This window comes from Sus scrofa, chromosome 10 (assembly GCF_054392235.1).
Source record: "Sus scrofa isolate SSC_HxYL_T2T_F1_AM1 chromosome 10, Sscrofa_HxYL_maternal_Yorkshire_Landrace_v2.0, whole genome shotgun sequence".
Lineage (NCBI taxonomy): Eukaryota > Metazoa > Chordata > Mammalia > Artiodactyla > Suidae > Sus > Sus scrofa.
This window is the reverse complement of record NC_139392.1, coordinates 28,424,825-28,432,548: the sequence shown is the minus strand read 5'-3', so window position 1 is coordinate 28,432,548 and position 7,724 is coordinate 28,424,825. Positions and strand designations below refer to the sequence as shown.

The following is a 7,724-nucleotide window of genomic DNA, read 5'->3' as shown; positions in this document are numbered from 1 at the left end:
TTAAGAATGCCCCGACAAACATTACTGTGATAACTTCTCCACCACGAGATGTATTTGGACATATTCTGATCATGTGTAAGGTCGCAAGATTTACCCAATGCCATGGATCCCTGTGGTAGACCATGAATACAAATATGATATCTCAGCAAAGGACAGTCCAGAGGACAAGAACTCTTCTTTTTGAAGGAATTTACAGAGGCAGAGTCTGCCCGAGTCTTTCTTTTTTCACTGGAACTGCCAAATCCCTCTTTAGTCTTGCATTGCACAGAACTGTCCAGTGCAAGAAGACCATCCAAGAGACATGTGAGAATCTTTCCCTCTGGGAGCCCACAGGGGGCACTCTGTTGCTCCTCCTGCCGAGGCTGATCCATAATCTGGAGTCCAGAAGACAGCTTGAAGCAGATTTTAGAAGTGATTTACATAATGTGACATGTTTTCAGAGGACGCAGGTAGTACTCATAACATAAGTCAATGGGGGATGTGGGAGCCAGGCTGAACACCTTCCTCTAGGACCATGCAGGCTTTCCCCTCATCCTTTTGTTCCTCACTCATCCTGTAGATCCTCAAGTTTCATGGAAAAGCCCTTCCCCCACCGTTTGCCAGCCTCACTGTTGAGTCCGAGGATGTATGATGTGATAAAGCTGTCCCCATGTTGATAAATCAGAAAACATCCCCCATCCCCCATGCTCTGTCCTTCCAATGCCTCAGTCCATGTACAATGTTAACATCCCCCAAGGGGCAGAAGAATCACCCAGACTTTGCCCAGTTATGGATCATCTTCCATTAGGGGGATCTCTGTAAAAGAAGAGGTGGTTATTATGTTAATCCACCAAAAAACACTGCCAAGTTCTGGAATTGGGAGTTTTAGTAACATATCTACAATCAATCAATCAATTTTTAAAAAAAATTTAAGTCACACCCAGATGGGCAGTATCTCTGGAGCTCCGGACTGCAGGTTTGATCCCTGTGGAGCACAGTGGGTTACAGGCGGATCAAGCATTGCCACAGCTGCAATGTAGGTCACAGTGTGGCTCCAATCTCATCCCTGGACCCACAATGGCCAAAAAAGGAAAAAAAAAATTCTTGAAATCAGCGAGAAGAAGAAAGAGTTAAGCACATAAACCAAGCCCTCTGCACAACATTATCCACTGGAACATCTCACACCCAGCTCATCAAAAATAAATTCTAAGGCTTCAACCATGCACCCTAACAGTCATACAAACCAAAAGGATGGTATGAAGTAGAGGAACGCTATGGGTAACCAGGAGAGACCCTGTTTCCACTCATGATTGTTGCTACTTCCTGTCAGTATCAGCTGGAATCAGTGCTTTGCTTGGCAAAGTGGGGCCGGTGCCTGCTCCCCCAGCAACAGAGCCCTAATTCACCTGATGCATTTTTACTATTTTCCCATGAGCTGCCATCTGCCTTTCCTTGCGATAGGCACATATACATCTTTCATTTTATACCTGGTACACATCACCTGTTGTATCCAGAACCTCTCCAGGGCTGGGCCCTCCTGCCTGCATCTGGGGCTTCACTTCTATCAGGTGTGTGTCTTCTGATCCTAAGCACCCCTCTCAGAAGCCCTGCCTAATTAAGTAAGAAAGGAGAAGAGCCTCCTGGCTCCCATGGATGACCTGAGGGCCGAGTGTCTCCCACTGCAGCCTGTGGCTGGGTGCTCTTTTGTGCCTCCTGAAATTTCAGTTAATGGGCTCAGTGCTTGCAAGAGGAGGCTCATTCCTTCCTGAAGTGGCCTTGCCCATGGCCTCCACAAGCAGAGAGAGCAAGATGCCTTTATGCGAAGGTGGAAGCACTGATCTGGCTCTGAGCTCAGGTCAGGGAGGGGGCTGTTCAGGGGCAGCTCAGGCTCCTGGGCAGATGCTTACCATCGGTGATGGTGATGCCCAGGCTGGTGGATGCCACCTCCCCTGCCATACTGGGAACCATGTCAGGATTGTCAGAAGTGGGGCGGGTGCCCCCTTGACATGTGGGCTTTGACTAGACTCTGGAGAAGCTCCAAAGAGCCTAAGATGCTGTCACAGGTTTCCAACTCCCCTGGGCCAGTGTCTGTGTCCCCTGAGCTGGGGTACACTGGGGGGCTCTGGTGGTCCATGGGTAAGGGGCAGCCTGGCCCAGGGAGGCCAGGTACCCAGGGCCTAAGGCACTCAAGCTGCCACTCACAGCCTCATCATAGGACGGGAACACGACAGGCACACCATCCACCACCACAAAGTCAGGGTTGCTGCTGGAACTCCTGGGAGGCCCCCTGTGGGGAGGAAAGCAGTGTCAACCTGTCAGGGGACACAGGATCATCCCCCACTGCAAGTTGGGTCCCCAGAGGAGCCCTTCTGGGATGTGGTGCAGGAGCTTGAGCTTCCCTGGCAGGTCCCCTATGGCAGCTGGGGTCCCCCAGGCCCATGCTGCTGGCAGGAGGGGTTTTCTTTTCCTCACTCCTGCCCTCTGGCCTCCCTCTGCTCTTCCTCACCTCCTCTGGTCCCCACAGTCTCCTCATGCTTCCTTCTCCCCAATTTGGCCTCATGGATGTAATGTCCTGGGCAAGGGACCATGTGGCCCATTCCCACACATTATCCAAAAGTGGCCCTGTAGTGTCCCTTGGAGGGCTGCTGGAAATGGAAAAGCTTGGCAAACTATGAAACCCAAGTGTCCCTTTTCAGTTACCCCTGGGCTGCTTCTGCCTCTTGTTTGTTTTCTGCTACAGTATAAAAATCACACATTTTTCATCAAGACAGAAAAACAACAAGAACAGGAACAAAAAGGAACTCGGAGCACCTGGTCAAGGTCTCTGGGCTCACGGTCGCCTCCTGACCCTGAGGGCACCTAAGCTTCACCCATGCTGCCCAGGAGTGTGGGTTACACTCATGGCTCCCAGCCTCGCCCTGGGCCTCCTGTCCCCAGAACCTGCAACACTGAGTGGCTGAGTGTGGGCATGTCTGTTGCCAAAGCCATAGCTCCAAGGACCACTCTGCTCCTGGCCCCAGAAGCACCAGGGGGGATAGTAAGTGGCCAGTGGAACTCAGATCCTTAGTCCTCTGTTTGGAACTGGTTCTGAGTGAGGTGACCAGAGGTAAAAGAGCAGAAAGAAAAGATAACCCAGCCGGGGGGCAGCCCCACACCCAGTGTGCCAGTACCAGGGATTCCAAAACCTGAGGAACGAGACTCCAGACACTGGCATCTGAGGTGGAGGGAAGCCTCAGGCCACCTCCCTCTGATGCTTGAGTTTGAGTCCACTGGCTTTTCCCTTTTTTTCCCTCAATACATTATTTTTTTTCTTTCTACTGTACAGCATGGTGACCCAGTCACACATACATATATACATTCTTTTTTCTCACATTCTCAATCTCCCAGGACTCAGCAGGATCTCATTGCTAATCCATTCCAAAGGCAAGAGTCTGCATCTGTTAACCCCAAGCTCCCAGACCATCCCACTCCCTCCCCCACCCCACTGGTCTTTTAGAGCATCTCGTTTAGGGATTCTGGTGGAGGGGGCTGGATCCACCCTTCTTAAGGCCACCCAGAGACTGGGGGAGCTTGTGGGGCCCATGCACCCCCCCAAAGGCAGGAACCCAGAGGAAATGCAGAGTTTCCTCCAATTCTGTCTTCTCTGCTCTTTCACAGTCCTTGTTAGTAGATCCTGGACAAGCCAAGCTGCTCACCTCCCTGCCTCCGTGGCCTTATGCTGGCCTCCTTTCTCACTCTGGCATCCCTCCCTCCTCACCGTCCCTTTCACTTACAGGCCCCCTGGGTGAGCACCCCAATGCCTCTGTGCTCCCTTTTGCCTTAATAATGTCCAGCACCCAGACCCTCTGAAGTGGCAGCCCCTCCTCACCCCCCACTCCTCAGTCTGTCATCAGCATCTCTTCAGCACCTAGCCCTCTGGGACCTGGAGGAAAAAGTCATTCCTGGACCTGCCCCTGAGAATCTTCTTATCAATTTGCATTGCAGAGACCAACTTTCCTACAACCAGAGAGGAACCCAAGATGGAAAGACTCAAGGGGTTTTAAAAAAATGAAATTTTGTGAAAGAGTTTTAGGGAAGTTTTTCTTTTAGGGCTGTACCTGCAGCCTATGGAAGTTTCCAGGCTAGGAGTAAAATCAGAGCTGCAGCTGCCAACCTATACAACAGCCACATCAACTCAGGATCTGAGCTGCATCTGCAACCTCCACCACAGCTCACAGCAATGCCAGACCCTCAACCCACTGAGCGAGGCCAGGGATTGAACCTGTAACCTCATGGATACAGGTTAGTCTGCTTTGTTATGCTGAGCCACAACAGAAACTCAAACTCCCACCCCTGTACTTTCTTTTTTTGTCTTTTTGTCTTTTTAGGGCCACACCCACGGCATATGGAAGTTTCCAGCCTAGGGTTTTAATCAGAGTTACAGCCACAGCAATGCCAGATCTGAGCCACATCTGTGACCTACAACAGAGCTCACGGCACCACCCACTGAGTGAGGCCAGGAATCAAACCCACTACCTCATGGTTCCTAGTCGGATTCATTTCTGCTGCACCACAAAAGGAACTCCCTCCCCTGTACTTATTAAATGACTTCTCCTTCCAGGAACAGTGATCCACCAGCAGTGGTGCTGAGTGGCTCTTGGTTAGAAGGGTGCTGCTGTGGTTTGTTCCAGACAAGCCACCAGAGGGGAAGGGGCACTGAGGGGGCCAGGCCACATCCAAGGGACCTTGACAAACTCCTCTCAAGTGGTGATGACAGGAAGGATGAAGACACTGACCGCATCTCACCTGTGCAGCACAGGAGCATGGGGACCCCCCACCCTCTGCCCATGGGTCCCCCCCCACATGCTCAGGTCCTACTTGCAGGTAGAAGCTCCTGAGTCCTGCCCTAGCTCCCCATCCAGAGCCTCTCCCCCTGCCTGGGACTTGCCACATTTCTGCACACTGGGTTTCTTCTTCTTCTTCTTTTTTTTTTTCTTTTTGCTTTAGAGCCACACCTGTGGCATATGGAGGTTCCCAGGCTAGGGGTCAAATTGGAGCTGTAGCCAACAGCCTATACCACAGCCACAGCAACACCAGATCCAAGCTGCGTCTGTGACCTACACCACAGCTCACAGCAACATCAGATCCTTGACACACAGAGTGAGGTCAGGGATTGAACCCATGTCCCCATGGAACCTAGTTGGTTTTGTTAACTGCTGAGCCACAACGGGAACTCCATGCACACTGGTTTGGAACCCCTGTTGAGTCACGCTCCTTGGATTTTGTCCCTAATTCATTCTGTGTATTTCTTATCCTCCTTGTGGCCTGGAAGTTCCAAGGTAGGTAACAGGCCTGCACATCGTGGACAATGGGGGTGCCCTGGGGGTGGGGGGGGTGCAGCCCTGACTGTGCTCCCCCCCAATGATACCTGCTCAGGACCAAAAACCTGGGGCAAGAGGCAGACAGGGGCTCCTGGGGCAGGGGTGAAAAGAGGAAAATGAGTCTGTCTCCAGCTTGATGTTCTGAACTTGGACACCCCAAAAACCCCAGGAATGTGTTTTTTCTTTCTCCCCTTTTTCCCCTTAGGAGCTTAGCTCTTCCCTCTTCAAGGCTGGATGTCCACTCTCTGTGGCTTGGGGTGGCTCAGGGTGCCAAGGGTCACCCAGGGCTGTGGCACTGACCTGGGGGGAAAGTGGGCCTTGAACTTCATCTGGAACTTCCTGGACAGGATGACGAGCAGCAACACCAGCAGCATGCTGGTGGCTGTGAGTGCCATGATCTTCCACATGGTCAGCAGCGTCTCATGGGAGCTGGGCCATGTTTGCTCTGCCAGGAGAGAAAACAAAGCAGCATGTGAGACACCTGGACCCCACTGGCATGGCTTCCCATGTGCTCATTGGCTGGACTTGACTTCTTTCTCTTCCCCAGCTCCTCTGAGCTGGTCCTCATTTGGAGGCCTCCAGATGCCTGTTAACAAGTGCTTCCTGCAGGCTGCCTTCAGGGGAAAGGCATGTGCCCAATGTGGGCAGAGCTGGGGGTGGGGGGTGCAGGGGGCATGCTCTGGCTCCCTGGTCTCCATGTGCTCACTCCCCTGGTGTGAGGAGACCAGTTCTAATGTTGGTTTGCTAGTAATTTGTTTTTGTTTTTCTTTTTTGGCCACCCAGAGGCATGTGGAGTTCCTGGGCCAGGAATCAGATCCAAGCCATAGTTGTTACCTTAGCCACAGCTGGGGCAACAAGCAACACCAGATCCTTATCCCACTGTGCTGGGGCCAGGAACTGAACGTGTGTCCCAGTGCTTCTAAGATGCCTTAAGTCTCATTGCAACACAGTGCGAACTCCAGGAATTAGTTATTAAGTATGAAGCATGGGTGGTTGCAAATAGCTTAATGTTTTTGCAGAGAGATCTGGTCTTATCCACAATAATATCATTTGTGTTCTGATAACACACCCCTGAGTGGAAGAAAAAGGTGGAGATATGCATCACTGGGTCACATCTGGGGCCTATGTCCCTGTCAGTGGAGGGGACAAGTTGGGGTGAAGGCAGAGTGCACAGAGACCAGGTCCTTTCACGGGTGATAGGGGTTTAGGGATCCTGTTCAGAGGGTCAGCATTTTAACCTGGGCCCAGGCAGGTTGAACAGGGCTTGAAATCACCAGCTGCATGCATCCTCAAAGATGAGTTTCCAGGTCTTGTTCCTAACACTGCGTGTGGGGGAAGAGGGACAGGGCTCAGGGTACAGCCACCGGCCACTCAGTGTGGTCTGGATCTGGACAGTCCGGGGGTGGCCTGGACATGCTCACCTGACTTGATGCAGTAGACTTGGTAGGAAGGAAACCACTCCCCATACTGGCAGGAGATGTACATGTAATCACTGGTGAGGCTGTAGCCGGGGTTGCAGTAAAACTCCACCACGGTTCCATGGTTGTAGCTCACACAAGGCCGTGGGTGGCAGATGAAATCACTCGGTTCACCATTGGAGGGAAGGGGCAGACTTGGGATGTGGGGAAAAATAAGAGTTTCAGAACCACATGCTCATCCTTGCCAAGCCCTCAAACCTGAGGTCAAGCCCAGATTACATGTCTCTCAGAGATGGGCTTATACGTTCATCATCAGACCTATTCATCATTGGCTTATTTACCAGCCAGCGAACATCAGCCCCCACTGTCCTTTCTGGGGAGGTCAGACAGAGCCTGTGATGAGATTCTGAGCATGTGCTGTCATCACACAGCAGACTGAAGCACATCATAAAGGCAAGGTTCATTTTACATGCAAAGGGGAAGACTAGTTAAGACAAAGTGTTAAGCTACTCCATTAAGGATGCCCACTATTATGTGCCAGACCACCTAGTAAATAAAATGAAGATGTCTATGGACCAAATCTTCACTGAAAACAACAGCTATGCTGAGCATGTCTCTGTGGCTACAGGAGTCATTTGGGGCTGTCCAGAGCTCTGAATGTCACTAGACTGATTCTCAGATGCCCTCCAATGACACATATGAGGCTGTTCTGGTGGCTCTGCATGCAGGCCCAGGCCACAGCCTCCTGGGTGCCCTGACCAGCAGGGAGGAGCCCTGGGTCCTGGACTAGGTTCTGTCAGCAACACACTTTGTGACCTAGCAGAGGTTCCTTCACTACTTTAAGCCTTAATTTTCTCCTCTGTGAAGTGGAAGCTTATCCTACACCCCCTTTTTTTTTGCTTTGCTTTTTAAGGCCACACCACAGCATATGGAAGTTCCCAGCCTAGGGGTCAAGTTGGAGCTTCAG

At 51.6% G+C, this 7,724-nt stretch overlaps 1 pseudogene; it reads right to left on the bottom strand.

Moving 5' to 3' along the window:
• Window positions 1–766: 766 nt before the first annotated feature.
• The window catches only part of LOC146398886 (sushi domain-containing protein 4-like), a 60,175-nt pseudogene continuing 53,217 nt past the window's right edge, over window positions 767–7,724 (bottom strand).